At 31.4% G+C, this 23,193-nt stretch overlaps 1 long non-coding RNA gene across 1 annotated transcript; it reads left to right on the forward strand.

The window, feature by feature from the left end:
* Positions 1-3,328: 3,328 nt before the first annotated feature.
* LOC143085198 (uncharacterized) lies at positions 3,329-16,706 on the forward strand. Its single transcript, XR_012981264.1, has 4 exons — positions 3,329-3,452; positions 12,215-12,305; positions 13,102-13,747; positions 14,346-16,706. It is a non-coding gene; the product is annotated as an uncharacterized LOC143085198 (long non-coding RNA).
* Positions 16,707-23,193: the final 6,487 nt, after the last annotated feature.

Below are 23,193 nucleotides of genomic sequence, written 5' to 3' on the forward strand. Positions count from 1 at the left end.
GTTGCTAGATCCTCGCCTCATTAAAAACGTTAAACATATATATTATATGACTTATATTTAATTGTTGTAGAAGAAACGACAATTGATGATGGCAATAATTTAACTAAAGTGAAATAAATTTAATTATAACAATTTTTAAATAAAGGCAACAGTAGTATACCGCTGTTCAAACTCATAAATCCATGGACAAAAAACAAAATCGGGGTAACAAACTAAAACTGACGGAAACGCATAAATATAAGAGGAGAACAACGACACAACACTACAATGTAACTAACACACTAAATTATTTTTACCGTACGGCTATCAAAAATATTTGGAATATTAGAAAATTACCTTTATTTGAAAGGTTTAAAAATTGTTAACATTATTAAAAGGGACATAAGCTTTCAAAAATAAAGTCGTGATCACCAAATTTGTGACTTAAATTCTCATATTTGATTAATGCCATAGTGAAATGAATACACCAGTTAAGAAAAGTACAAAAGAAACAGTTAATCTGACGTTGTTAAACTTGTTTCGATATTCCGATTTTTAAAATGTTTGAAACAGAAAAAAAGTAATCTATTGTTTTGTCTAAATCGCGCTGGTTTCTCTATAGGCACACAAGTAGTTTTTAATGTTGAATGATACTTTTTTTACATAAATTCAGAGATGGACAAAGCTATACAGTACCTGAAATGTATTTGATACTGTCAACTCATACGGGAATATGTATCGACGAATTGGAGTTCGGGTAAACAATAATACAATAGCAGTACATTTATTATGCTTGTTGTATTATTAAAGATTTTCTTTATAGCCAAACTTAAACATCAAGATATATAAAACATATGAAACTTTTTTTTAAATTTGAACTTTCATATGACTTAAAGATAAACTTTACATGAATTATGCCGTTAGTCTTCTCATTTGAATTGCTTTACATTTATCTTTTGGGGCCTTTTATAGCTGACTACGCGGTATGGGCTTTGCTCATTGTTGAAGACCGTACGATGACTTATAGTTGCTAATGTGTGTGTCATTTGGCTTCATGTGGAGAGTTGTCTCATAAGCAATCATACCATATCTTCTTTTTCATATTGTTATCCATTCGTTTGATGTGTTATTAGAATTTTTATTTTGCATCCATAGTGTCTGTAGTATACGGATGATCTATGCGCCGTTTGAGCTTACAACATGAGCAGCACGACGGGTGCCACATATGGAGCAGAATCTGCTTACCCTTCCGGAGCATCTGAGATCACCCCAAGTTTTTGGTGGGGTTCGTGTTGCTTAGTCTTTAGTGTTCTATGTTGTGTCTTCTGTATTATTATTTGTCTGTTTGTCTTTTTATTTTTAGCCATGGCGTTGTCAGTTTATTTTTTATCTATGAGTTTGACTTTCCCTCTGGGATCTTTCGTCTCTTGAATATCATTTTTATATATTTCGTCTTTGTTACGAAAACAGACATATAACCAATTTTTCAGCCTTATGATATAAATAATACATTCAAGCAACATTAAAATCATGCAAGCAAAAGTATAATATTATATCCTAGCAGATACATTTTATAAATCAATGTATGCCAAATGGGGAAATTATGTCATTATACAAAAGTATTACATGCATACACATTGTTTATCAAATAGTATTTTTAAAGTATTTAAACCTAACCATATTGGCCTTAGCAATCCTAGTTAGAAACATAATTGAATTATGTTCAGATAAATATCGTGCAAAGTTGAATATGCTTTCAAGCATGAAACATTCCAAATATATCGATTTTCGTCGTTCAATATTATAGGAAAATATTCTTGTGGTAAACTTGTACATGTTCGTGATGGTGAATCATTATCCATTTTGCAACTAATAAACAGATTAAAAACAAACAATGAGCATTTTAAATATTCACAGAGGAGCCTAACATCGATACATGAATCGGAGTTACATGTACGTGTTATATTTCCTAATAAAACTATCTTTTTAATTCGAAATATTCAAACATATTTTCCATAACAATCTTATGTATATATCATGGCTAAGGTATTTTGGACAGAAATCAAGACAAAATATGTTTTGGCTTGTCCTATCGTAATAATGTCCATTATAAGTCGTATTTGGATCAAATTTATAAGAACTTTCGGTTTGCGATGATCTTCATGAGAACTGTTTTGACACAAGTGCCTCTGAGTCTGACAGAGACGAGACGTACGTATGGTGTAACAAATCATAAGCCTGATATGATTGATAGCTTACAATTAATTTTTTAATTGATTTACTACTAAGGAAAACATATCAACAAATCAAGTGATATGCAGAAAAGAGTTTTTTTAAATGCTTCAGCATATCGACGACACAAATGTCCAAATTTCGACAACAGCGTTTTTAGAAATAGAAAATATCTGTTCCTGTTTACAAGAAAAAAAATCAATATTCACAGACAGACAGTAAAGTTACAGTTACCATAAACTTGTAAACTAATCGGGGTAGGGTTGGGGAAGTAGATTTGGAAACATTCAATGTAACTAATGACGTACTAGAAGAATCTTGAAATTGGTGTTAAAATAGACTTCTCGCTGCATTGAAGACCCATTGGTGGACTTCAACTGCTATCTGCTCTTTGGTCGGGTTGTGGTCTCTTTGACACATTCCCCATTTCCATTCTCAATTTTATATTAATTTTTTAAACTAGCATTCATGATTATTTCAAATTTTCAACATGCATCAAGATAAAACTTAAAAAAAAAAAAAAAGAGTGTAACGCAACTCCAATGGGAATATATATCTTTAATAAACGTTCATGATTTTTCTTAATTTTCAATGTACAGCCAGATGAACTTTAAACAAGAATGTGTCCAAAGTACACGGATGCCCCACTCACACTATCATTTTTCATGTTCAATGGCCCGTAAAATTGGATAAAAAATTTAATTTGACATTAAAATTAGAAAGATCAAACCATAGGAAACATGTGTACCAAGTTTCAAATTGATTGAACTTCAACTTCTTCAAAAACTACCTTGACCAAAATGTTTGCGCGTGTGTTAAGTGCCTTAAAACAATATGCTAGTAGAAACAATGATCCAGGTTAGAACACGAGGAAATTTATTAAAAAAACATTATTTCAAAGCAAAGAAAATCGAAACACGCAGTACAACTGAACTGTAACAATTTATAGAACCTCTCTTTAGATTTAAATCTTTAATTGGAAATGCATTGCTAACAGTATTTAAATATATAGATCGTATCTAATCTGAATGGCGTGATAGCAAATTTTACAAACAACGTTTATATTTATTTGATTTTAAATAAAATCATTCACCAATCAAATCAAAGCTAAGATCTCTAGGTAGTTATATAATAAATTTACCGTTGTTTCTACGTTTATACTGTGGGGAAATTATCAACCTCTTTTGGCAGATACAATTCGACCAGACGATTTATTGATTTGTAAATGACTGTAATTCTATGTAAGTAACTATCATTATATAATCATTTTATATTAAACTGAAAATGGCGAAATAGTTGCATGTCTTTTATATAAGTTTGAATAATTCTGCAATGTTTTTACTTGGTATGATTATAAAAATATGATACATTCGGTTATGTTATCGTTAAGTTAAGCAAGTTGGTAGTAGTTTCCTTCATAATCATTCAATCATCAAACAATCCTTTAAACATTCATATATTATGAATTAAAATACGCGCGTCTGGCGTACTAAATTATAATTCTGGTACTTTTGATAACTATTCCAATTCTTTCTCGATATTGAGAGATGATGTGGAAGTTGAGTTTTGATGCAAACCTTCGGGCATGTGAACTTGTTTCGGACATATTAATTTGTTATTTAAGAGTGAGTTACCTGTTTTAGTGTGAGTGATTTTGCAGCTATGTTTTGAGTGAAATCTGCCTTATTTTCATAATTTTGTTAAGCTGTAAAAATTTTAATATGTAGGATGGTAGTCGGAGAGTCGTTCAGTAAGTATGTTCATTATTGTATTGTAACAAAATGAACAGTTCCATAACCATAAACTCAATTTAAGTGTATCTTTTACATGCCAACTATTGGACATGCCACTTCAATATATTTTTTCTAAAGTGTGGAATCTGCATTTAAATGTTTTCGTTATAACTACGTTACTTTTTCGTATTATTTGTTACATAATTTAGAGTGATTACAGTGTGTTCACGTATGTATATTTTGTCTCATTCATTTGTTCAGTTTCGATAATTTGGAGACTTAAACGGGTCACTTTGGTCTCGTAATGATACCACAAAGATATCTTTAACGTTATATTTGGCCTACAATAATTGACCAGAAGGAATGTATTTCCTTGTGCCAAAATGAGTATCATCATATACTGAGCCAAAAACATTAAGCAACACTTTTTTTTATTATTTTTTTTTCTTTCTGGAAAAAAATTATTTAAACATCATTGATATAATTCTTAGTTTTATCTGTAATTTAAAACAGTCGTACTTTTCCCCTAATGATTGATGTCGCACCATTTCAGCTTTGCACGTGTAATTGATGTTTTACCTTCTGTACCTATACTTTTAAAACGATATTGAAAATTTCTTTTTCACTCACGTTAAGAAACACACCATTGGTAAGAAAAACACATACACCTTTGAAAAAATTGCATGGGGCGTCAACCAGGCCTCCCCGAAAATGACCGTCTGAATGGCTGATGAATGATGGCTCTTGGAATGATGGTTAATGACATCGTGGCTCGATTTAATGTGCATAAGGCAACAGCTTAGAGACTAACAGATATTGAACAATTGCATATAGTTGCACAGAATAGGTCAATATCTCGTAGACCAAAAAAACTATTGTCAAGGGAGGAGCGCTATCTTCGCTTTACGTCAACACGTGACAAGTTTTTTGTCCGGCTACAAAAGTAGTGCATTGACTAAGGGCAGCTGCTGTTGTACCTGCCAATCCTTCATTGGTACACTTAGGGTATGGCTGAGAAATTGATTTTGAATAACACTCTACTCATTTCCGCATTTTGACCCTCCCGCGCTCCATACAAAGAAAATCCTCATGTATGTGAATGATAAACATTCATGTTGCTTCTGACATGTCATAATTTCACTTTGTTAGTATCAAAATTATATGTTGATATGATTTTGTATTAAAACAAAATTTCACATTTTTGTTGCTAAACTTTTTAGGCTGAGTATATATATCTTTATACATGGTTTTGAAATACATCTCGTAGCAAACTTAATGTTTCTGAAAAGCCTAAGCTTATGTTTCTACAAAAGATCTTAAGATAGAATATTTAGAATGTCTTTGCAATTTTGCATTAATTATAAAAAGTTTGAATCCCAGATGATAATGTTAAAACTGAAAGATACTGATGATTGGCAGTCTAGCGACTTGCGATCTCCAGAAATGTGTTACTGTAAACCAACTGATTGTCGCGAGCAAATTATTTTCGCAACTTTCGCGAGTAGAAATATATCGCGAATATAAATCGTGCCAAATATGTAAAACTTTGATTATTTCTTACATAACTACATCAAGTAAATTTGAGAATCGCTAAATTAAATCGCCGCGGATGGACTAAAAATGACTAAACGCGAAAGAAAGTATCTGAGAAAATAAGTTGGTTTACAGTAATTGGCAGCTGCACAATACGTTTTTGGTTTTAGAATTTAGGAGTCAGAAATGTGGCTTTTATTATCACAAACAAATGAAACAATCGTACTTGAAAAACTTTTCTTTATTCTAGATTCATAGTTCTAAAGATTGGCACTGCAATATAAATGAAATATTTTGAAATACCGCGGCTCTAGGAATCTAATTGACAATGTGTTAGCCTTACATACGTTATAATTCAGGGTTTTCTTTATATATAAAACATAAATTTACTTTCAAAATAAAGCAACAGAAAAAAACATAGTCCCTGCACCACGCTCTAACTTAAAAAAAATATTTTGATGTTAATATTTTCCTTTTATAGTTCATTTATTATTGTTTTACAGAAAAGCTTGATAACCTTTTTAAACCAAGTTTTAAAATTCCGATATTTGGGAGATGTTTATACAATAAAGAATGCGTTAGTACATTAAGTTGATAATGAAAAAGTTGTGTTATATTTAAAAAATATATAAAGCCATGCTATAAAGTTCGTAATATCTACTATATGGTTAACATAACGAAATGCAATAAGGGCCACAAGTAGTATATCGCTGTTCGAAATTCATAAATCGCTTGAGAAAAAAAAATTCGGGTTACGAACTAAAACTAAGGAAAACATCAAATATAAGAGGAGAACTACGACACAACAAAAACACAACATTAAAATGTAACACACACAAAACTAACAATAATATAATAATGGCCATTTTCCTGACTTGGTACAGGACATTTTAATAAAACAAAATGATGGGTTGAGTCTGGTTTTGTGGCGTGCCAAATCTCGCGATTTTATGGCAATTTTAAATATAACATTAAAATGACAACATTACATGACAGGACTACAATATAAATAGGTGGGAGATCATATAGGACAGAGATACACACGGATAATAGATAACAAAAGGTTTTAGGTTTTAAATTTGATACGCCAGATGTGCGTTTCGTCCACACAAGACTAACTAGTAACGCTCGGATGAAAAAAGTTAGAAAGCCAAAACAAGTACAAAGTCGAAGAACACTGAGAACCAAAAGTTGCGAAAAGTTGTATCTATACTGCTAGGGTTTTGTGCCTGGGATAAGAAATATCCTTATTATTTAGAATAATACATACTTTTGCAAACAGTACATTTTTGTTAAAATGACTATATAATAGATATACATGGTAAATCCGAAGTGGTGACTAACTACAGAGTAAAAACGGATACATAAAACAACATAAACCAGCACATAAAAATTCACAGCCGAGTTAGCAAAAACCTCAAAGTACAAAGTGACGTCACATTTGAATTGCTAAATATTTCCCAAAAATTAGATAGAATAGAATAGAATTCAAGATTAGATTTGTAATACTGATATAACATTTATCAATAACAATAAAAATTGCAATACTAATTATTTATAATAACATTATATAGAGTACATTTTATGTAATTTAAAAATATAATACTAAGACTTTGTCATTTAATTCAGATACAACAAGTATCTGATAAAATAACAAAAGACGTTTCTATTTGTATCAATGTTTCCATAGTTCATATTAAAAAAATCTGATTTCATCACAAAACTTTCAGGAACTTTTATGTGGTTACTACAACTTAACCATATCAGGTTATTGAATCACTTAACATAAATGTTGTTTAAATATAAAATAAAAAAAATTGTTGGGATATTCATATAAAAGATTGACTAGTTTTGAATCAATCAGGAAGTTAACAATTTAAAAGCCATTAGTCTGTTAATGTATAAAAAGTACAATTATTTAATTTATTTTATTCAGACACAAACGTGTACAAACAAATCGTAGATATATATCTGACTTATCATTTGATACCCCAGACGCGTGATTTGTCGACATGACCGGTCACACTGAGGCGTTCGATTGAAACCCAAATTAAAGACGCAATTAAAGGGCATTGCAACTTAATTAAAAATTAGACACCTGGGTTGAACCACCTTTGTTGTGTTTATCAACTCATAAACAGTATGTCAAAAATGTAACAAAAATACCGAACTCAATGGCGATGATGATGTAATTTCGAGATTGAGTATTTATTTACTTAGCAAAGTAAACAAAACAAATATATATGTAAATATACCTTTAAACTCTAAATTTTAAAAGTATTTTCTCTTGCATTGAAAATATTCTGAACACATTAACCTTGATTTATCTATGTAAACATAGGTTTAAGACTACAATAATAGAGCTTGATATTTGTCTTTTGAATACTTTAAAACATTGCCTTGTTAGAACACTCCAACCTTAAAAACGTTATCAAATATATTAACCAACATTTATTATTTCTTTTGTTGTTTATTCTATTTTTGGTGATCTACATTATTGTACTCGTTAATGATATTGACATTTGCTTAGAAAAGGCAACAGTAGTATACTGCTATACAAAATTCATAAATTGATAGAGAAAAAAACAAATCCAGGTTGCAAACTAAAACTGAGGGAAACGTATCAAATATAAGGGAACTACGACACATCAGAGACCAGAGACACAACACCGAAATGTAACACACACAGAAACGAACTATAATGTAACAATGGCAATTTTCCTGACTTGGTGCAGGGCATTGTATGAAAAATGGTGGGTTGAACCTTGTTTTGCGGCATGCCAAACCTCCCGTTTTAATGGCAATGTTAATTATAACATTAAAATGACAACATTACATGACAGGACTACAATACAAATAAATGAGAGAAAAATATAAGATAGAGAAACAAACGATTAATAGCCAACAAAAGGTAACAGAAATTTTGAAAAAAAAAACTTCCTTTAAGACCTAACAAATGACAGAAGTATAGGTTAGGTCTGTGGACATTTTCCCCGTTTAGATTTTGGGACTTTCCGTTTAGATTTTCCTCGGAGTTCGGTATTTGTGTTACATAACTTTATAGTTGTTGCAGCAGTGTACGAAACAACAAAACTGAAATATATCAATAATTTATTACAGGTTTATTTTTTATTCAGTTGAGTCGCTCAAACGTCTACAGTTGTAATTAATTTCAAGTTTTATAGTTTGTCGAAATATTTTAAAACCAGAAACAAAATAATTTGAAAAAAAGAACAGATTCGACAACTTTTTCTCATGCTTTACTTTAATCAGATCTTAAATATATCTGACGATATCGTAAGGATTAGGTTATATGTTCAAAAATAGGCTTATTACATGATTATTTATCAAGCATTCACTGAACGACTTAACTCTGTGAAGTTATCATTACAGATCGTAAATAAGTTTTCATTTCTTTTTCTTTTCTTCATTTTGACATTAAGAGTTTGTAATAGCGACGTTTTGATTTACGAAGGCATTTATTCCTAAAGTTTTTTTTTTAATATTTAATTTCGTTTTAAATCAAATAAAGTTATGATTCATCTCCTGATCACGGGTTTGAAGGATGCAAAGCATATTATTTTGAAATACATTTGTACTTTAAAAATTAAATGACATCTACAAAATATCTATTATATATAAAAGTTTGATAAATTGATTTAATGTAACGATGCAAGAACTATAAAAATTAAGAAATCTAAAACCATTACTGTAAATCTACATATTAATGTATGCAGTACAAATGAAATCAAATTCAAATGTAATACTTCTTAGAAAAATAGAAGCAAAGGAAATGTATTTGCCTACTTTAAAAAAAACTTCGATACAACTCTTAAACATAAACCATTCCTGGGGGGTTATTACTGTCTATAAACTGTAATAAATTAGAAGTTAGTTTTACTTTATAGGAATAAATGTATAGTTTTGGATCAGGTAAAATATTTTCAAATCGACCATGAAAATATATTTGACGAGCTCTCCGGCACTTTAATATCAATGAATATTAAATACTCTATATTCTGGTGCATTCTATATTAAACGACTGATCCTGTTAAATTCATAGACATCTTTTTAGACTGATGCACGTACACTTGTATTTTCATCGCAAACATAGTTTTTTTTAATTATTTAAAACGAAATATTTAAAAACAAATAAAAATAAAATACATGAACGAGGACAGCCTACTGATGGTTTATACAATACTTTGATAAAATTCTGACCATTTTCTTCTACTTCGATGTACACATGGTTTGTGTTTGTTCATTCTACATTGGATGTATAGGGAATGGTTAATATCTTACAAAACTTATTATGTGTGTCCCCGTCCCAAGTCAGCAGCCTCTGGCCTTTTTTAGTCTTGTATAATTTTAAATTTTATTTCATTTTTTTGTTATGGAGTTGAGTATGACCTCAATTATTACTGGACTAGGACATATTTTTCTATAAGGGTCAGCTAAATCACGCCATCGGGTGCGCAATTTTCTCGCTGTGTTGAATACCTATTGGAAGCCGTCGGTTGTTTTTGCTTTTTGGTCCAGTTATTGTCTCTTTAACACATTTCCCATTTCCATTCTCAATGTTACTTTGCATATATATATGTTAAATTTATTATTATTGGCGAAGCCTATGAAAATTTGTTTTTAATGCAAACGTTTATTAACAATGTCAACGGTTAAGAAAGTTATCAATACTTATGATGTATATTAACTGTTAAAGTTCTAGTTTGATACGATTTGATTTTATAATTTTAACAAATAAAATATTGGCACTGGTATTGTTCTGTTCTCGAATGAAACTCATAGAACTGTAAACACCCATGTGAATTGGCAACAATTTTTCTATCTGGCCCCTGATTAGATTGATTGGCCCTTCTTCTATTTGAATTTGGATATTTCGTCAAGACAATGTTGAGTAGCTTTCTACTATAAAATTATTCTTTGGTGTATATGATCAATTTCAATGTTATTTTCTTGTGTGATTAGGTACACAACTATTGGCATTATTAATTCAAGATAGGTGTTTTAAACTTATGGTTTACCCAGGTAAATAAGGTATACTGTATAGTTGTATATGCATTTTCAAATATGTTCGATTTAGACATTTATTCATCATTTCCATAAGTTTATTTGATGTGTTTCAAATTTTGTTTTAACCGTTTAAAAAGGGAATTTCTGTTTTGAAGTGAAGTGCGGTATTTTTGTTACTTTACAATTCATAAGTAACTTTTTAAGTTATACAAAACACCGTTGTATTTTAGTTTTTTTAAAAGGGCACTTGCTACGAGATATATAATAAAATAGGATTTTCGTTTTGTGCAATCATTCATGAAAGTGAAATAATGAAATAATAATTCACTTGCAAGTGAATAATTCAACTTCATTGAGTCCGTATTCATGTGAAATTAAGTGAGCCTGAGATGGATGACGCATGAATCGTGCTTGTTCGGTTATTCAAAAGGAAAAGAATGTTAACATTCAAAGTGAAACAAAGGTAAATCATTTGATTGACTGATTCGATTCTCCAAAAAAATCATTCTTGTACAGGTACAAACGATGATAAACATACATTTTTAAAGCCGATTTCATTGAGCGTGTAGGCAAATGTAATATCTTTGGTTAGCTTGCTTGCTTGCTGAACCGTGAAGTCATCATTTGGTAAGGTATACTACCCTCTTTTCGACGTAGCCTTGTCCTAAAAACAGATAAATTGATTATTTGTCGGACTAGTCTACTCCTAAAACAGTGTAGTTTACCTAACCTAATAATGATTTCACGTTTCAGCTAACAACCAAGCTAACCAAAGATATAAGCTTTCCCTACACACTCAATGAAATCGGCTGTAATCTATAATTTGAAATTAAACAGACCTAGAAAAATACAAGTACACGAGTTTCGCTTTCTATTTAAATCTATATTTATGTTTATATTGCGTAAATCGCTTATATGACCACCGGAGGTCCTTCGGAGGGTAATAAGATAGAATTAAGACCAAAATACACACACAAAAGCTACAAATTATTGAGCCTATGCCTTTTAATTTGTTTATTTTAGACTTTTTTAAATTTGGAAAAATGGTTAACATGGTTATAAATCAAATATTGAAATATGAGTCAAATCGGTGATCATGAATTTGACAGCTAGTGCCCCTTTAATATGGTTAAATCTATCTGTTTAATTGATATAAAAAAAAACACCACATGTTCTAGTACCAGTTTCTCATGATGAAACACTGGTAATTGCTAATTAAGCAAGAATATTTCTGAATTTGTTAACAAAACAATATTTTTACCAGATAACATTACATGACAATGAATGTTCATAAAGTGTTATTTTGAATAAAATGTATTTACTGAATTTCTATACCCGAATAGGCCATTTGAGATTAGAAAAGAACATCCGCAATATCTATATACGTACATATCTTTTTTTTTAAATGTAAATTATAAGCTAAACGAAAACAATAGAAGAAGCCTATACTTAATCTGTCCGTTTTGCTGTTTTAGATTATAGCTTATAAATGATATTTACAAGTTACAGATACAACCTTTTGTTTTAAAGAAAATAGATTGTAAGTAAACGTCAATGAGATGGGATAGTAATCACAAATATATCCGTATACAAAGTTTCGTCTTGAGTAGTTGTAATCAAAGGATAAGTTACACTATTTTGAAATATTATATTTCGTCACCTTCAGAATGTCATTCCTGGTTTTGATAAAATCAATTTGAATTTTGCAGGTTATAAAAAGAAGAAATATGAAAACGATGAGTTAAGGAAGAGAAATAATATAGAATACACATATCGGAAGACAAAGCGATCTGCACACAGGTATTAAATGTTGTTTTAATGACTTTTTAGCAAACTATTTAATTGATGACGCGTTTGGCTCATACACTTACTGAATGTTACATCTGTAATTGTCAATATCTGACGCCATCTAATTGCAAGCTTAGTCAAAGTGAGTCCAAGGCAAAATTTAATCATTACATTTTCGTTTTTGAATAGTTTTATCACAATGAATGATGATACATATAGATTCTACCATTGCATCGAGTGTGATACGATATTTATCCACTCGAGACTCTTGAATTTTCGAATTATAAAATGTCGAGAAGTGATTAATATCGTATTACTCAAGATTTGGTGGTGGAATATGTTTCTCTAATGCATTTTAAACCAAAGCCAGTCAAACTAATTCCTTTTTTAAAAATGATATGCCAAAAGATGTGTTCTTAAATTTTCTATGTGGAATGGTCGCCTTGTTTATGCCGTCACAATAAGAAATATAAGAAATACAGAGGAAAGCCAGAAAATTCGACGTCATAATAGAATTGTAACGAATGAAGAACTGAGATCAAACGAACCACGCGTTGAAAAGATAAAAATGATCAACAGGTTGGAAAAAGGATAAATCATGTAAGAATTAGAGAAATATGAGTATACAAATTTTGATCTAAGTGAATTTATAGAAATATATAAGACCCAAAATGTATAGTGTCCTTCGACACCCGCAAAAAAAACCCGACTTTAGATTTGCACATACATATCGGGTTAATATCAAAACATTTATAAGCCTGGTATCTTTGGCGTGTTCCAACTAGATCTTTTTTTTTGTTGATTTTAGGACAGGTGATTAGACAATTTGAAGAAAATGGCTTCAAACAAAAGTAAAAACTTGAATAATACTGCAAAACTAACATATGCTGCACAACACCTGATGCCAGAGGTTTTACAAGAACTATTGCGCATTAAAGAACCCTGTCACGTGATAGTGGGTCATGTGAGAAACAATAGGAAGCTTTGGAGTAGTTTAAGCAAATCTGAAAGAGCCTTTATTTTAAAAGCACCTACAGAAGATTATACACATTTTGACACACCTTTAATTTATAAAATATTGAGAAGTTTAAACACAGTGGACCATCCTACCAAGGGTTGGGGACACCAGGAAGATCCAGAAAATTCTGAAACATCTGTTGGGGATGATGTTGAACGGATACTCAGGTATACGAATGAGATCGCTCATACAATTGTATGGAACTGTAAAGTCACAGACAGCGAATTGACCAAATGGTTGTCTGCATTCAAAGATGTTGCTAAAAGAATGGAAGTCTATCTCGGCACAAGTAATGGTCATTTCACACACAAATTGGAGAACCTGGAAATGCTGGCTTTGAATGATGATATGAAGGACGCTATTTTGAGTACCGTCAGATGTTTGAAAGAGGACGTTGGTAAATTAAAGCAGGACATTGGCAACAGTAATATCAATGGTAATTAATGTCAGTTTCAGTTTTGAATTAGACAATATTTGTTCAAATCTAATTTATATACTTTTGATTAGGAATATACAAATAATTGAGGGAATCACATAAACTTCAAGCATCTCTTTGAACACTCTGAGACATTTTCTGACGTGTAAATGCCAGAAGGACTTAATAATTAATATATTCTTTGATAAGTTTTAAGGAATAAATGTGCATGGAAGGGTGAAAGGCAGTGACATTACAATTATGTCTAGGTTTTAAGTAAGGAGATGATAACAATGGACAAATTATAAAATCATAAGTGGAACAAAGATATATAATGATGTTATTAAAGTTATCATTATGACTAATAGAAAACCGACGAGTTGCCAAAAAAATCCACAAAGAATACAAGCTTGCTGTCGAGAAGCACAAACTCTTATAAACCCATTATTGGTCGTAAATATAAAAACGAAGATATGGTGTGCTTGCAATGAGACAACTATTCACATGAGACAAAATGGCACATATTTTACAACTATCGGTCTATATATAGATCACCGTACGGCCTTCAACAATGAACAAAGCCCATAATTATACCTTGGTTTATATTATTTTTTTTCAGATGCAATTGCAGTTCAAATTGAGGAATGGAAAAAGATCGACGAAAAGTTTGTACCAACAGGTCTTTGTGCAAAATTGGTTCATAACTTAAAAGAAAACAATGTAACAACTGTTTACGGAATTTCCGGAATTGGAAAATCAGCAACAATACGTCATGTAGCTTTATTATTACGGGAACAAAGCCAATATGAAATCATTCCATGTCATAGTCCTGAAGACATTGAGCGGAATTTTAGGAAAAATGAAAACCAAGCTTTTGTCTTTGACGATGTGTGTGGCAGATATTCAGCCATACAAAATGAAGTTAATTCGTGGTTGAAGTATGAACCCGTCTTAAAGAGTATTATTAGGGAAGGGAACACCAAAATTATTGCCTCGTGTCGCACGCAGGTTTTTAAGGAAGAGCAGTTTCAGCGAATAGGTTTTCTTACGGAATGTTCAATTGAATTTACGAACAGTTTATTAACCAAAAACCAGAAACGGTCAATAGCTGAAAAGTACCTGGATTTAAATTTGATACTCGCGATTGAAAACGTCATCAACACAAACGATTTCCTTCCTTTAATGTGTTCCTTGTATAGAAATCATACAGAAAAAGATGTTGTTGAGTTTTTTGAAAACCCGTTTGATATCTACATGTCTGAATTTGATAACATGAAAGAAGAACCAAACAAACTGAAATATTTTGCAATTCTTCTAATTGTTCTTTGTAATGGGGAATTGTGTTTTCCCGTTAAAGAAAACAATATAAGCCATTTCTATCAGTGTTTTCCAGTTAAAGGAAACAATGGTAACAATGCAGCACGACATGATATAAATATACAGAATCTTCTAGAAGATTTCGGCATCTCTGGTGGAGCACCCAAAACCGATATCTTAATGCAGCTGGATTCATTGGTAGGAACTTTTTTAAAGACAGAATATTACCACAACAATGTCGGAAAAGAGATGGTGATTTATCGACCGATGCATGCCAAACTGTTTGACTATATGTGTTATCATTGTGGGTTACAACAAAATTTCCAAAATTTGATTATTAAATATGCTTGTCGTTCGTTATTAAATCAGCAAACCTGCATAGATTCACCAGCGAAATCAAAGGAAAGACCAATAGTAATCAGTACAGAAAACGAAGAAGAGTTTTTTTGTCGGATGATCAGAGACATCTTAGAGGTAAAATCAGACGAAGTATTCAGAAGTCCTCAGATGCAATCTCCAGAGTACAGACAAAAACTGATTCGATTTCTCAACTGTAATGCTGATTTATTGAAAGCGTCATTTAACGATATCAAAATCGGAAGAAAAGTTTTGCGTGGGATTCTCGCGTCGAATTATTCAGATGTAATTGCAGTTGTCATAAATATAGCAGGTTCTTTAGTTTCGGTTGCGGATCGGGCATACTGTACTAACAAGTCTGTCATCGGAATGCTTAGAAAAACATCCCGAAACGTAAATATAGCTTCCATTAAGATTCACAAACATCACTATACACCTCTTGTATGCGCTTGTTTCCATGGTCACATTGAAATCGTAAAATTACTTTTATCAGAAGGAACAAGTGTTAACTGCAATGTGTCTCATCGAAAATTGACTCCGCTTTTAGCAGCTATCATTGGAAACAACACCGATATCGTTGAAAAACTTTTGGAAAATGATGAACTCGACGTTAATATGTCTGATAGCAATAACGTTAGTCCATTAATGGTGGCCTGCAAAACTGGTAATTTTCCTGAAGTGTGTTCCCTTGTAGAGAGAGGCGCTGTGTTGGATGCCATTGACAAATGTGGTCAAACAGCCCTTATGTTTGCTAGTAGACAGGGATATTGTGATATAGTACAATTTCTTTGCGAACGTGGTGCTTACATTAACTCACAAAGTAGAAAACGGTGGACAGCTCTCATGTTTGCATGTAAGGGAGGGCATACACATATTGTTGGCTATTTAATTAAAATGGGTTCTTCTGTGACAGACATTAGTGTACATGTCACACCACAACTTACTACTGCAACAAAACAGCACAGTATTGAATTATTCAAGTGTCTCTTGGAAAAAGAGGCAGTTCTTGACCTGAACGATCTCGATGAAGTCTCCGTTAAAGAACGCTTTGAAAGAGAGAACACTACGACCACTGTCGCGTCCTTAGATTTAGAAGTACAGCTCTTTAATGATGTAGAGGATACCGAGAATTTCGAAACTGTAGGCTTACGTCTGGAGGAAGAAATTGATTTAAACGTTGATACTTATCCGTAATTCGATTGTAGAACAAACTGCTGCTCTTCAAAAATGAAGGATCAGTTGACAGTGTGTTTGTAAAAAAGTGAAAGTCAACAGATCTTTGCTTGTAAATAAAACAAAATGCTTTATTTTTAATATTCCATTTACAAATATACTGTATACAATTTGGCTGTCATCAAGCATGTTTGAGAACATAACTTTCGAAGGTTAAAATCTATAATATAAAAAAGAAAATGTGGTACGATTGTCAATAAGACAATCTTCCACAAGAGACCAAAAGAACCGAACTGTACTTTTGAATTATTAAGAAGGCGGAAGACACCAAAGGGACATGCAAAGCAATAAGTCATTACAATGCAATGTAAAATTAATACATCTTTAAACTATCGACAGTTTGGATTCTTCTCACAATTTCGAAAAATTTATGGATTAAATTAGCATCGAGATTAGGTCGAAGAATCCAGACGGTGCTCATATGTCATTGAGTTTAACTTCATGATCTCCTTCTGGGATTGAAAGCACATTGCCTGCAGATTTCATCCAAACATGTATACTGCCACCAAAATACCTAAAAATCAATCCTTTGTTTGTTTGTTTTTCTTTTCTCTTATTCTGCTTCTAGAGTTTTGTTTATTTTGACTACTAATAGTTTTATTTGTTATATTAGGTGCTGACATAACATAATTTTATATGTTTTTATGGTAGGCTGTATGCTTATTGTGTATATGACAAGTGTGTAATGTGTGTTAACTATTGAATGTCTTGTGTTGTCATCTGTGTCTGCACGCGCTGTATTCTTATATGCATGTCTATCTTTTTTTTTCGGTTTAAGAGCTTGCTTTAAGCTTATGTTTTATTGTCATTAAACTTGGCGACTTAAAATATAATAAATTTATTTAGCTACTTTGATTATACTGACTATGGAAATGTCTCATATTTTATTATTCAAAATGTTAAGCTACTTGGAAATTTAAGTTGTAATTATAATTTTGGGTGGTTGATATGACATTGGAATGATTAAAATTTAAATGAAATAATTTTTTTCTTATTTAGTGTTTCAAAACAATTAAAAGGCAATTAAATTTATAGTATAGAAAGGTATATTTAATAACAATTACTATATTACATGAATTATTGTAAATTATTAAAATAATTGTCAAAATATATGTTTTATTTTGCTATTGGTCTTCAATTTGTATTAATGAGAAAGATGTATTTAATCTAACATTGTGATCAAACATTTTCTTAAATATCAAAGATTTAAAATTGAGAATGGAAATGGGGAATGTGTCAAAGAGACAACAACCCGATCATAGAAAAGACAACAATAGAAGGTCACCAACAGGTCTTGAATGTAGCAAGAAATTCCCGCACCCGGAGGCGTCCTTCAGCTGGCCCCTAAACAAATATATACTAGTTCAGTGATATCGAACGCCATACTAAACTCCAAATTGTACAGAAGAAACAAAAAATTGAAAATAATACAAGACTAACAAAGGCCAGAGGCTCCTGACTTGGGACAGGCACAAAAATGCAGCGGGGTTAAACATGTTTATGAAATCTCAACCCTCCTCCCATACCTCTAGCCAATGTAGAAAATTTCTTCTTGTTCATTTTTTAGTTTCCCATAAGTGTTCCTTGTTTTGTCTACCAGTTTACAGCGAGTTATACAGGGAGTCAGACTCCTTCATTGTGACAGGTGTCTATAATACAATAAAATTATTGCTGTTGCAACACATCGCGACAAAAATTCACCTTTAATTAAATATAAAAAAGAAAATGTGGTGTAATTGCCAATGAGAACACTCTCCAAAAGAGATCAAATGACACAGAAATTAACAACTATAGGTCACCGTACAGCCTTCAACAATGATTAAAGCCGATACCGTATAGACAGCCTTAAAAGGTCCCGAAATGACAACTGTAAAACAATTCAAACGAGAAAATATCGGTCTAATTTATGGAAAAAAAATTAACGAAAGACAAATATTAGCCTTTTCAATATTTTCCTTGGACGTCCAAATATATAACACATCAACAAACGATAACCATTGAATTATAGACTCCTGACTTGAGATACATGCAGAATATGGCGGGGTTGAGGTTCATCAACCAAGTACAGCAAACGAGAGGGAATAAATAAGTAAATGGTACGAACGTAAAATAAAATCGTATATGTTACCATTTTTAACACCCTTCAACATAATTTAAGAATAGATATAAAAAAAAAATTTGGTATGAGTGCCAGTTAGACAACTCTCCGTCCAAGTCACAATTTTTAAAAGTAAACCATTATAGGTTAAAGAAAGGCCTTCAACATGGAGCCTAGTCCGAGATTACTCTGACGTCCAACGGCTGTTTTGCCAGACAAGCTGGGGCCGTGGGACGTCAGAGCTCGTCCCATATCAAAAAGTGGATATTTGCCCACCCAAAATAGATGCGCTGCTTCGTCGCTTCTGGTGCCGACTGGCGGCCTTGGAATTATATAAATCGGGCAACAATCTGTTCATTTTTCATTTATCTCTTCATTTATGTAAGTTTCACCTACCTGCCAATCTTTTTTTCTCGCATTTAGACAGATTTCACAATGACCCATCGATTCAGACATTTTTCGTTTATTTTCAAATGGACTTCAAGTCCCACGACCCTAGCTTGTCTGGCAAAACAGCCGTTGGACGTCAGAGTAATCTCGGACTACATGGAACCTTGAATCACACCGAGCAGCAAGATAAAAAGGTTCCTATAACTAACTAGTTGTCATTCAAACGGGAAAATCAAATGTCTAATCTATATAAAAACGAAAAACACATATCAACCACTAGGTACATCAACAAACGACAACCACTGAACAACACAGGACAGGTGCAAATTAACAAGTGCATTGTTTTTATTTTTTAAAAAACCAAACAGATAAAACAAACGACCAGCAGGTGTAACACTGAATAAGGTTCTCCATTACAAAATAAAAAAAAACAGAGCAGTAAAATAACTTTTGCAAAAACTTGTATAAAACATCAGACGCAAAGACGTGGGTAATACAAAACAGACATATAACAAACACAGAGCAAAACAGAGATATTTTAAGAATTGTAAGTTAAACCAGAAAAGGGGCAATAATAAACACAGCACGTGTGGATATTTAAGATATAAAAAAGTTGCACCATAAATGCATTTTGGCGTTTAAAGACAATATAAAGTCATAACTATGCAGAAGAATAGTTTTGTTTCTTTTACTAAAGCTTAGGATTGGTATGATTGCCAATTAGACAATTATCTACAATAGCCCAAATGACAAATGAGAAAATTATCCACCACTTATTTGCGAAACGTTCTTTCCGTGGGAAGATTTTCCTCATTATTCTTAACCAAAAGCGTTGTTTTATAAAATGGTGCCAGTAATCATCGAACCCTTTCCCGTTAGACTATAAGGAGACATACAACAATCACCAGTAAAATAATTGATACAAAAATTAAAAAAAAAGAATATGGTTTATGTGCACGCAGCCTGTATCACTAATATCTTTATCGTTTACACACGTTGCCAAACAAGTTTACGAACAAAAACTGAAATACAGTAACCAAAAAACATGTACAGAGCAGCCAAACCCGTCTGAGAAGTTAAACATAAGAGAGCTGATAATAAACGGACCAGTTTTGAACGTTTTTTCTCCGTTTTAATTTTTCTGAATGACAGTTTTGTATGGCAAGCCGTTTGGCTATTTATTCTTACTTCAAGATATCTCATAAACTTTATAAGATATATTATATACATTTGTAGTTTATAAGATAGCTATATAAGATATCTCATACAGTTCATAAGATATCTTATAAAGTGTATAAGATATATCATATAATTTATCAGATATCTTATATAATTGTCTTTATAAGATATCTCATAAACTATATCAGATATCTTATAAACTATATATCATGTCTTATAAACTATATACATTTCTTGTAAGATACCTTATAAATTATATAAGATATCTTATAAACTTTAGAAGATATCTTATAAACTTTAGAAGATATCTTTTAAAGTATATAAGATATCTTATAAATCTTAGGAGATATTTTATATAACATTAACGATATCTTATATAATATATAAGATATCTCATAAAAATGAAATTATATCAGATATCTTATATATTATAGGAGATATCTTATATATTATAGGAGGTATCTTATTTAGTTTATAAGATATCTCCTAAAATTTATAAGATATCTCCTAAAGTTTATAAGATATCTTATATAGTTTATCAGATATCTTATATAGTTTATCAGATATCCTATATAATTGTCTTTATAAGATATCTCATAAACTATATAAAATATCTTATAAATTATATGAGATATCTTATAACCTATATAAGATATCTTATAAATTATATAAGATATCTTATAAATTATATAAGATATCTTATATGAAAATTGTTTATAAGATATCTCATATACTTTATAAGATATCTTATAAATTTTAGAAGATATCTTATAATGTATATAAGATATATATCATATAAACTTTATGAGATATCTTATATAACATTAAAGATATCTTATATAATATAGGATATATCTTATAAAAATGAAATTATATAAGATATCTTATATATTAAAGGAGATATCTTAGATATTATATAAGATATCTTATATACTATAGGAGATATCTTGAAATTCGGATAAATAGTGAAACGGCTTGCCATAATTTTGACATGCAAAAATGAAAGTTACTGACTAATTCATTTGTGAAGTTGTGCAAGGTAAAAATACATAGTAGTCATAATGTAAAATACCATGGTCATGTTCTTTATAATGAACTATTTTAAGGTTTTTAATGACATTTTTTATAAGCTCACTACATTCTGAGTATGCAGTATGAGAAACGGAAAGTCTGCAAAAGAAGCGAACATTTGACTTACAAATAGTATTTGTATTTCGTCGCCTTTTTAAAAGGACAGAATATCTTTGGGCAATCAATTCATCAGTTCAAGAAAAAACGTGTAACACTGTTCCGAAACGAAATACATTGTATTTACTGTACACGTTTTGTTCTGGGTCTTTCTGAATAGGTATGAAATATTTGTCACTTTACGTTAAGCAAGTACCAATCAATCTATCTGGTTCAGGGTGTTTTGGTTGTTGTAGTGTTATTTTAATATTGTATCGTTAGTTTAAAGTCAATGTCAAATATGTTTTTAGTCAGACGTTTTTAGTCCTATTTTGAATTCTACATAGTGTATACAAAATGATCAGAATAAAATGGTTTGGTCACAGAAGCCAGATATAACGAATTATTTCAAGGGTTTTTCGCTGAATGAATAATATAAAATAATCAATGTGATAATTTTGCAATAAACAGGTGTACATTCTGCCTTTGATTTTGTATATATTTATATTCAAGTTCAATTCATGTCAGGGAAGTTTATAACGGTTATATAACTTGATGAAGTCATACATTTCACGTGATGACATTGAATAAATTATCGCAGTATACAAAAGAAGAGCAACTATATAGATTCATGCTTCGCTGAATTAAATATGAAATTTTAGTCTTTATATTTGTTTCCATCACTACCAACACGGTAAGTTATCCTTTGCTTGCATAATTGTCACATTAGCTATTAGGGAAGTTGTTATAATTGTGTTCAATTGAGAATCAAGTCTCTGAGAGGTCTTATTCTAAAAAATAAAAAAAATAAAACATAAAAATAAACCGGGTAACGGAGAATCAAAACAAGGTCTATTTAAGTTTAAAAGTTTCTTTTAAAAGAAGTAGGACAAGTAAGTCATTTTTAAAAACAAAAATATTAAAATTATTGCTGCAGAGAGCTTTTCTTCGCACTACCTTCCACAACACATCCGAATCGTGTCAATGTGCTGAACACTGAAATGACCAGCCCAAAACGTAATAAAGATATATAGAATCTGAATACCAAAATGATCTTGGATTTTATAGTCAGAGAAGACGCCTTTTCATCTATGTTTGTAAGAGACTAAGTGCTTATTTTATCGTTATCGTCATATTGCAAACGGAGACGGACAACCCAGTCAACAGACTAACAGTGGGCCAACGTTGGCAAATTGTCGGCCCGTTGGTCGACCGTTGGTGTTGGCTGCACAACATTGGCCCAACGTTGGCAAATTGTCGGTCCGTTGGTCGCAAGATTATGTTGGCTGCACAACAGAGGCCCAACGTTGGCAAATTGTCGGTACGTTGGTCGCACATTGGTGATGGCTGCACAACATTGGCCCAACGTTGGTATGTTGTTGTAAATTCATAATATTATCTCATGCTGGTTATAAATAATCGGGAAAATGTTGGCATTATGTTAGGAGCGACATAGGGTGGATATGAAATTTTGTTAATAAAAATTGATTATGAAATATTTTACACTTTATTTCTCTTGGGAGGCAGATAATTTCGATTGCTGCAGGCTTTATGAAAAGTTTATGGTATACCGTTATATATAAGTGTTTATCAACTGAAATTACATTTACAATTCTATGTTGGGCCAATGCTGGGCCAACGTTGATCATATATTATAATCTTTATATAAGCCAGGTAAAATTTATACTGGAATATCATTTATGTCATTACTGTAATAAAAAAAAAG

This window comes from Mytilus galloprovincialis, chromosome 8, assembly GCF_965363235.1.
Source record: "Mytilus galloprovincialis chromosome 8, xbMytGall1.hap1.1, whole genome shotgun sequence".
In the NCBI taxonomy this organism is placed as follows: domain Eukaryota; kingdom Metazoa; phylum Mollusca; class Bivalvia; order Mytilida; family Mytilidae; genus Mytilus; species Mytilus galloprovincialis.